The 9,937-nt window shown below is 39.8% G+C and overlaps 1 protein-coding gene across 1 annotated transcript in view; it reads left to right on the forward strand.

The window, feature by feature from the left end:
• Nucleotides 1–67: 67 nt before the first annotated feature.
• Nucleotides 68–9,937, forward strand: part of CCSER1 (coiled-coil serine rich protein 1) — a 739,559-nt gene continuing 729,689 nt past the window's right edge. The window contains exon 1 of the mRNA XM_007450018.1: nt 68–288. The gene's annotated coding sequence lies outside the window, so the exon portion shown is untranslated. The remainder of the gene's footprint in view (nt 289–9,937) is intronic.

Here is a 9,937-nt window from a genome sequence, read left to right on the forward strand (position 1 = left end):
TCCCTCTCTCACCACGAACAGTCGCCGACCGACTGCCAATCCGCCTCTCGCTCTCTCCGTCTCTCCACAACATGACTGCCTGGGAAGCGGTGGCTCAGGCAGAGCAGCAGGAGGATTATTAAATAACGCAGCTCGACTGTGCACCTGGGAGTGGAGAGAAGGAGCCCAACGGCCAAGGCAGGGAGGGAGGGCAGAGGAGGGGGGCCAGGAAGGACAACCCCCGTGCTCCGAAGACAGAAATCCCCGCGTGCCCGGGAGAAGCCTAACAAGCGCCGCAGAGCCCTCCAGGTAGTAATGCCCCCGGTGCCCCCGCGCACGGAGGGTCGCGCTTCGCGTCGCCGCGACACTGGCGCTGGCCTCAGGCGGACGCGGGAGGACCGCCCGGCAGCTGGCCGAGCTGTGACCGGGCCGCCCCGGAGCAGCCCACGCGCAGGCCAGGGGCGCCGGCTGTGGGCCCGGCGTGCGCGGCGCGGAGACCTGGCCTCGCGGGCGGGGTGGGAGGGAGGGGGACGGTTTCCTCCGCGCTCTTGAGCGCTCGGCTCCCCGCGGCCGCGGCCGCCACTCCGAGGCGATGCGGAGCGCGGCCGGCCGAGAAGGCAAGAGTTGGCGCAGGCTAGTGGCCGCTCCCCTCCCTCGCCGCTCGCTTCCCGCAGGTAGGGGCGGCCGGGCAGCGCTGACGCCGGGGGCTGCGGGCGCCCGGGCGGGGGAGGCGGCGTGGGAGGGGGAAGAGGAAGGAGGGGGCGGGGAGCCGCAGTGCCCGAGCCTGGACGTCCTCCTTCCTCCACCCGCTCGTTCTCCGGCGCTGGCTTCCTGGGTTGGGGGCCAGACGCTCCCCAGCGGCGGCAGGAACAGCATTGACTTAGGTGTGTGTGTGTGTGTGTGTGTGTGTGTGTGTGTGTGTGTGTGTGTTCGTTCGCGCTCCTGACTAATCAAAGCGTTGGTTCCCCGGGAAAGGAAATCAGTCCCGATCTGAAACCGCAGGTGTCCCCTTGCTCCGCCTCCCGCCACCTTTTGGCATGTGTCCCAGGACTCGTACAAGCAGTGCCATCAGGGGCAGGTGTGCGAGATGGGGTGACGGAGGGATTTGTGAATGGTGCTGCCCTGCGCCTGGAGGCTGAGCCTTGCTGATATAGAGGAGGAGGTATCCAGAGTGAGAAGAAAGGTTATTTATGGCAAAGAGTTGTGAAATTTCTGCGGGTTTCCTTCCGTGGTTCCTGAGCTTCTCTCTCGCCCTCTCTCCTCCTCTCTCTCTCTCTCTGTTCCTCTCTCCCATCTCTCCCCTTTTCTTTCTCAGAATTAGAAGCAATTCTGCTTTCCATTTCCCCTCCGCACCGTGGGGCATTGAATATGAGGTGAAGGAAGTCAGAAAATCACTTGTCATTTTACAGGTAGAAAAAAAATTCTTCTTAGAAGTTACCTATCTCTTGCCCTTTAATGTTTGTATGGACTTATTCTACACTCCTCCTACCTCTTCAGGCCACCACCAACAACACCTACAGGCAGAAAGTACCTACTTGGTTTCAACAGCTTTCATTTCTAATATCTTTACAGTTGGATACCTTCCCAGTGATATGTAACGCATATCCTCCATTTCTACCCCTAAGAAAGGCTATTAAAAATAATGCGCACGCATTTTACCATAAAGATGGTTTTATTAAAAGCCTTGGGGAAGAAAGAGAAGCAGACACCTAGTGAGTTTATATCGATTATTACTGATGAGAATTACAACTAGCTATTAAGAAAAGACCTAAAATACTATTAATCTAGTCTACAACATAATTTGTTTCGGTTTCTTTTTGCTTTATGACAGGCAAAAATTCCAAAGACATGACTTGAAGCTTGGAAATGCCTTAGGACAGTGTCTGCCAACTATGCTTGAGCAACTTTATGTTTGTGCTTAAAAGTAGCAACCTGTGTGTGTTTTCATAGAACCGATGACGGGGTTGTGACGGAGATAGTAGGACAGTGTCCTTATTATTTTAAATTGGGATGTCTTTAAGCCCCTGCCAAGTACAGTGTTTTTAAAGCATTGAAATTCCATATTGCAACCGCCGGTTCAGTAATTTCACGGAGAAGAAAGAGAAGTAGACTGACCAACTTATTGTCAGAGTGATTTGTCTTCATTTGGTATTAATTAAGGAGCTCCTTATTTTGATCAAAACATGCCAACTGTTGTTGTTTTTTTCCAGTGTGAAAGTAGCTTTCCTTAACAGTCCTGTTTATTTGGAAGACAAAGCAGTGTTAAGGATTTGTTATTTTGATTTGGTTAGATTCATGTTGGTTTAAAATACATTTTTAGCATTGGAGCATGTGCAGTTTTTATATATCACATTAAAACTTGAACTGAGCGCCGCACTCTGAGGGCTGTTACCTTCACTTTCCTTAATCACTGGAATGTAGAAGTAATGGGGAATTTTAAAATGTGCTTGATGAATTATATTATTGCAGTCATTAAAAGTCACATTTATGAATACTTCTTTGACACCATCAGAGAATCAGCAACTGTTTATTATTTTAATAATGAATTTTTTACTGTAGAATGTTAATTTATATCAAACTTGTGAAGTAGAAAATGAAAAAAATATTACATTTTATAGATATTGAAATCCTTATTGCATTTTATCACAAAGTGTTCATAATAAAGGGCCTGTCATGTGCAAGATACTATCTAGGTACTGTGGAGGAACATAAGACTTCCTTGCTTCCTGCCCTTCAGGAGCTTATTCTCCAGTTGGGGCAAATCTGATGCACATGGTTGAACAGAGTTAGCAAACCTTGACAGTAAGAGGTTGCATGTCTAATGAAGACTGCAGGAGTTCAGAGCATGACAATAACATTTCATACTGGATTTTGTCTGAAAAGACTTCCGGCGTAGGTAAGACTTGCTTGGTTTTGATCTTAAAGGATAAATAGGATTAGTGGCTTGTGGATGAGAATATAAGGTATAAGACGTAAGTCTCCTGGAATTGTAGAAAAGAACATAAGATTTAAGAAAGATAAGTTTGTTTTGAAATAGGTTTTGATATTGCAAAGTGGTTGAATTTGTTGTGCAAAGTGCAGGTGAGTCTGTTTTTGATGAACAACATTCTGTATGCTGCATTCTTGGAATTGTCAATATTTCTGTACCTAAGAAGACAAATTTTTGATTTTATCTTGCCTTTTAATGAAAAATGTGCTTTATATGCATTTATAGAGAATCATTACTCTAAATATTTAAATATACCACATCACACTAAAGTATTGCATTTTATATTAATAACAAGGTGGCATGTACATGAAGTGAGGTGTTTGAGTTACATCCTTAGCCAACTCTCCTTAGATTTGCTCTAAAGGAAAGAGTATGAGGTATGTAAAAGAACAACTGTATTCATAGTGAGCAGTCATTGAATGCTTAATATTTTATTCATATAAAATGTGTAACTCATTAATATATTTTCTATAATATTTTTATTTTAAAGTTATTAGAATGCATCTGCATAATAGTTAATCTATCCTTACATTATTTTTCATGAATATATAGCTATGATGTAGGGCCTATGGGGAACAATTTTAGAATTGTAGTGACAGTTTTAAAGATGTTTTAATTGTCTTCTGGTAAATAGATTGTATTATTAATAAGAGCATGCTCTGTCTCTGAGCATTTTGAACTTAGTTATTTGCTCTTTGTATATATATTTGTGTGTATATATATATATATATAAAAGCAAACACAAAACTGTTTAAAATGCATTTCCCCATTTTAAGACCACAAGGGGAAAGATCTGAATTGACATTGAGCCTGTCTATTCAATATGACACCTGAGAAGTATGTTATGGTGAAAATAAGGAAATAGTACAAATATTAGATATTACTTTCAATAAATAACAGAGTAGAATTACTTACAGATTAGTTGAATTAAAAGATTTGCATATATATTTTGTCAACAGTGAATAGATAGGAGTTATTACAGAAGTGAAAATCCTATTACCTATTTCATATTCATGCAGGAATGGGATGATTTCCAATGTAGTCAAAGTACAGACCAGTGTATCTGTTAATTGGTCTCTTTTGAGTTTGGTTTTGGACTATATGTCACACGTATATCACTTTGATAATCTCTCCTACTGTATGACTGACAGCTTCTGCTTGATTTCCTTACTGGATAGTGACAAAATCTATTTGTTTTATATTGAGGACATATGCTTCCATCAGCAATATTATCTTCACTATGCGACAGTGTCAGTTAACAATAAAACATGAAGCGGTGGGAGAAGCAGTGAGAAAAGATGAGATTGATGAAAGACACTAACGAAAGAAACATACTTCAATATATAGATTAAACTAAATATAAAAATGTAAAGCTGACCAATCTAAGCTGCAGTTGATACAGTACCAGCATATTGCTATCAGTTCTCACTTTAAAATGACTGTATTTCATTTTAAGCTGTTTTCATATGTGGGCTAAACAAAATGGCAAAAAAAAGTTGTGGTTGAAAATGTTTACTAGGGTCTGTGGTATTACAATACAAAAAACCATTTCTGCTTAAGTCTTTGACAGATAAAGTTTGTTGTTTGGCCAAATTCCTGGCCCTATATTTAGATTAACTTAAAATGTACTTTTTCATTTTGTGTTATTTACGCTGTACTAACAATTTTGAAATTTTAATTAAACTTATTAAAATATTTGAACACTGTAACTGTGTTCTGATCTTAAGTAAAATCTAAACGTCATTTATAAGGAAACATTTTTGTTACCTAATGGCAAATTCTTAACCTAGAACAGTAGTTCTCAAAATGCGGTTCCGTGATCGACAGCACCAGTGAACTCGTTAAAATGCAATTCCACTGGATGATTGAACCAGAAACTGCGCTGGGGTCCCCGACATGATTCTCACACACTCTAAAGTTTGAGAACCACTGACCTCGAATATCTTATAGTGAAACTTGAAGACTGTGTTTTCTACCTATTTAGTATCTAAATACTTTCCTCAACTGGTAGAGATAACTAAGCTTTAACTATTTAGACCTAGAAAAGATTACATTCTCCATCAGAAGAATTACATCTTAATTAAAAACAAAAACAAAAACAAAAATGACTTTCTAATTCCTGTGCACATGTTTGTTGTTGGTTGGGGAAGCAATACATAAGTGTGGAATTTAACTGGACAGTAATGACCTCAGACTGACCTTATTGGTAGTCATTTATAAGGCAAAAAATATGCACAGTGTACAAAGGTTGACCATTTTTTGTTTAGTTTTGTTGACTCGTGATATTTTTCGTCTTGGCATTTATAATCATCTTCTCTGGGTAAGACTACAGTTATTTTAGCTGCTCAACAATAGCTTCACCAGTGTGGAATGTTCTCTCAAATGTTCTTACTACTAAAATAAATTTTAGACCACATCTGTACATCTTTCAAGATTAAAGATAATGTGTTCAAATCCTGTGTCTCTCTTAGTATCCTTGTCCCTCACTTCGTCCTCCCCCCCCCCACCCCTCCCTTTCAGATATGAGCTCAATCATCCCTTCCCTAAGGAAACCTTCCTTGGCCTCCTTTGCTACATTAGTTGCCCTATTATATATTGTTTTAGTTCCATGTTCTTCTACCTTGTGGTACTCATTGCAGTTTAATTTTATGTGTATTTGTGTGATTGGTTCAGAATCATCAGGATTTAATGGTGGCCAACACATAAATAAATATCGGTTGAATAACTGTCTGCCTTCGTTCTAAGGGTATTTTATGTTTTTCCAAAGACTGACACTTTAAAAAATATTTTAAAATAAAGGGAGTCCTAGAATATATGTAAACATGGGCGTTGTTTTCCTTTAGTTTTTGCAAATTATGAGATGTTTATTAACAACAGCAGCAATGGCTGTAATATGCTGAACGTGTCTTCCATGTTAAGCACTTTATATATGTTATGCCATGCAATTCTCCTAACATTATAAAGTTTTGTGTGTATTTTAGAGATGAGGAAACTGACACTCTGTTCTGTGCTCTGCCAAAGCTACCGACACCAAACATTGATTTTTTTTTTTTACAATGATGAAGAAATTATGAAACCAGTGGACAGAAAACGTGAAGGAGTGTATTTTCTTCTTATTCCTGATTTGACTCAGGGCCCAGCAGTATCTGTGCAGTACTCACCGTGTTGCCACTCTCTTCAGCAGTGCTGTTGTTGCTTTTTGGGTGATTGGAAGAAGTGATGGAGGACTTGTAAGGGTGATGCTCCCATCTTCTTATTATTCTTTTCAGTACTGATATTTTTTACCCTCACTGCCACTCAATCACAATTCTTTTACCCCAGCTGGTCAGAATCTCCCAACTTATTAGTGGAAATTTAAGATGTAACCAAGTATAATTTTAAGAATGAGTGCCGGGCTTCCCTGGTGGCGCAGTGGTTGAGGGTCTGCCTGCCGATGCAGGGGACACGGGTTCGTGCCCCGGTCTCGGAGGATCCCACATGCCGCGGAGTGGCTGGGCCCGTGAGCCATGGCCGCTGAGCCTGCGCGTCCAGAGCCTGTGCTTCGCAACGGGAGAGGCCACAACAGTGAGAGGCCCGCGTACCGCCCCCCCAACCAAAAAAAAAAAAAGAATGAGTGCCTTTATGCAGAGAATATTAAGGTATTAGATATTCTTCATATTTGGAGATATGCAGCTTATCTTCTGGAAAAGATCACACAAAGCTTTGAGAACCTTGCTCAAGCTAAGTTGACCTTAGGTGCAACCTGTTAATTCAGCTGTCTCCCATGAGAAAAAAAAATTACATGATCACATCAGTTTAGTTTCTTTTGGCTTTTAATCTTCAACTTATTTATTTAAGTGTGGGCTTAGTCAGTGTTCAAATGTTTGAAGCAAAGGACATATTTAAAAATATTTAAGTATTCTAATTCTGTAGAAGTCCATGGACAGTTAAATTTGGTTATTCTGAAGCCCTCTGCTAGACTAACGGACAAAGTTATATATTTCATAATGTGTTTAAATCAGTCAATAACATGAATAAAAGTCGATGCCTAATATCAAAAGGAAAAAAATTGGTGTTTCACTGAGTGTGTCTCTTAGGTGAGAGGTTCTGTAGATTATGTCAGAATCTGTTCTCTGTTGCTGGAATCGTTTAATCATTAACTGGAACCTTAGCCATGCCCCTGACTTAGGACCAATCCTTCTGTGTAGAGGAAGATTGACTGGCTTCTTGCCCAACACGTTGGGACTTAACATCAAGAGTTGTTATTGTTGTGTATTTGGCTTGTTTTTTGTTTGGTTTTGGCAGTAGCAGCAAATGATATATCACAAAGCCATGTAAGGTTTACAAATAAAATCAAAACAAGTGTAAAAACATGACAGAAATAAATGCAGATGTAGGCTTTGACATTCTAGGCAATTCTTCCTCAAGTATTTTTGTTTGTTTGATTGTTTTTTGTTATTTATAGGTATACAGATTACCAGAACATTAAGTCATTAAGCCAGAATATATGAAATGTGTTTAGTGAGTACTCTTTTCTAAGATACAGTATTCTTTAGGACATCCAGGAAAAGCTTGTAAGGGAAAAGACATCAGATGAGAAGGTTAAGAAAAGGAAAAACCTCTAAACCATACCTCTAAATAAAACTCAAATTCAGTATTAGAAATGCAGACTGAGAGTAACTTATTTCAGGTAAAGTTTCAAAATATCTTATTGATAACAAAATCAATGGGTCTGTACACCAGGATTCCTAAACTTTCAAAGGAATGTTACCTACTGGGAAGATAGCTCAAGAATAGTTATTTGACTTTGTTTTCAATTTTTAATACTATATTCATGTGCAAACAGACCCAAGAAAACTAAACGTATTCACTAATAAGTGAGTTACTTAAAAGTTAGAGTGTACCTCTTACAGCAGTAATTTTAAGCATGAAGTATAGATTACTAAACAGGGCTATCAAAAAATCATTACAGATTTGTACACAGCAAACGTATAAACTTATAGCAACATTATGGTTAAAATTAACTTTGAGGGATAGTTCCTACAGTGTACCTCAAGACGTAAATATGGTGGTATTGGGAGATATCGTCTTCAACAACACCAGTCAACCTTTTGAAAGAATCAAGGGCCCTGCAGTGGGAGGGTCTAAGTTGATCAGAGGGAAAGTATAATATGAAGCATTCCAGGGGGGATCGTGATGGTGCCAGGTCCAAGTGCTGCTTAAAACACTGAATGGATAAAGACAGTATAGCATTAACTATCTAGTGAAGAGTAGGAAGGAATTGCTTCCCAGGATATTTCTGAGGAGCATTAGGTTCATTGGATGATGACACACAAAATGTAACCCCAAAAGTCTAACGCAGGAAATGATTGGATGACGTATCTTAAAAGCCAAAGAGTTTTAATTTGAATATAGGATAGATTGGTGAATTTGAAGTTCTGGAGATCCTTCAACCCCCCTTCCAATCTGCTAGACCTGTCTCTCCAGTCACCTTTGAGGCAAGGGAGCTATCCAGGGTACTAGACTCTTGCCAAAATCCTCTCTTGCAAAACTCTGCAAAATACTTTGTTGTTTTTGCTTCTGCTAATCATAGAGCTTGACATTGCAGATGCTGCATCATTCACTTGGAATGACTAACCTTCCATCATTTGGCTTATTCCAGTGGGTCCTTCAAGGCTCAATTCAAATGTAAAATTCAAGGATGCTTACCTCAACCCTATGTAAGAAGCCTATTCTGAGTGTCAGTAACAGCCTGTGTATATATCATTATCAAATCTCCATTTAAAGTATCATAATTCACTGCTTGCTTGTCCTTCATGCCCACTGGATTGTGAACTTAATGAGGGCAGGTGTTTTGTGCTTTATTCTCTTTTTCAAACAGCTCATCTAACTCTGTGATGTCAAGATGCTCAGTAATTGATAAATGAATGAATACTGCTTAAGAGTGACTTGAATATTGTACATCTTATGTGAACCGTTCCCAGTGCTAATCACATCTAGGCTCACTTTGAATACTGCCCTCCATGGCTTTTTCATGGACTGAAAATATGTTCTTAACTTGGAACCAAGTAACCTAAAATGGCCAAAAATCTTGAAAAAATGAAAGGAATGGAGGAACTATGGTATACATACCATGGGCGTTAGGGGATAGCAAGGTTTAAGGAAAGTAGCAAAGGCTGATATGGAGATTGGGGGCCAAAGGACTGTCTGGTTTGTCATGTCCTCAAACAAGCATGCTGAACATTCACTCCATATTCATTTTCTAATGCTTCTGGAACTTGGGATCACCTCTCAGTTCCTATAGCCCAGATACACATTTTGAAATGTTTGCAAATCTTAGGCCGTATGAGGCTGGTAGGATTCTTTGAGAAAACAAATATTACTAGTACCTGTGTATATATTGATTACAGAAACATATGGTTTCTATCCTCCTAAAGCTTACAATCTAGTTCCCAATTGCAAGTGCCCACATTATCCATGGTACTTGGTGAGAATGGAACTTGGTAGACTTTCCTCTGTCTTCTTATAGCCACATTAGTGACTTCCTGGACTGCCATAAAAGTAAGTGTGCTTGTTTGCAGTACTCCACCCTCACACATATCATTGCTCTGAATGTTCAGTGTGGTAATAAGTGACAATGTCATCATAGATAAACTCTTGTTTACATGGAAGTCATCCTGTCACTGGTGTGGTATTGACTTACTGATAACTTTTACATGATGTAGGTAAATTGTGTACCTGTCTATATCTTCCCTTATTGGGACAGTGCAAGAATAGTTTAGGTACCACAGTTTTCCTTTTGGTCAGAAATTCCCTATATTTCAAGTGTATGAACCATAGAAAATGGTTGTGGGGCCTTTTCCTGGGGGATATTTTCACTTTATAATTCTGCTTTTCACATTTTTGAAGTATAACTACTTTCTATCCTGTACATCATGCTGTTTCTCTTTCCTGTTTTGATTTTTTTTTTGTACCTATTGCCAGCAGGAA

This window comes from Lipotes vexillifer, unplaced genomic scaffold (genome assembly GCF_000442215.2).
Source record: "Lipotes vexillifer unplaced genomic scaffold, Lipotes_vexillifer_v1.1 scaffold178, whole genome shotgun sequence".
NCBI classification, from domain to species: domain Eukaryota; kingdom Metazoa; phylum Chordata; class Mammalia; order Artiodactyla; family Lipotidae; genus Lipotes; species Lipotes vexillifer.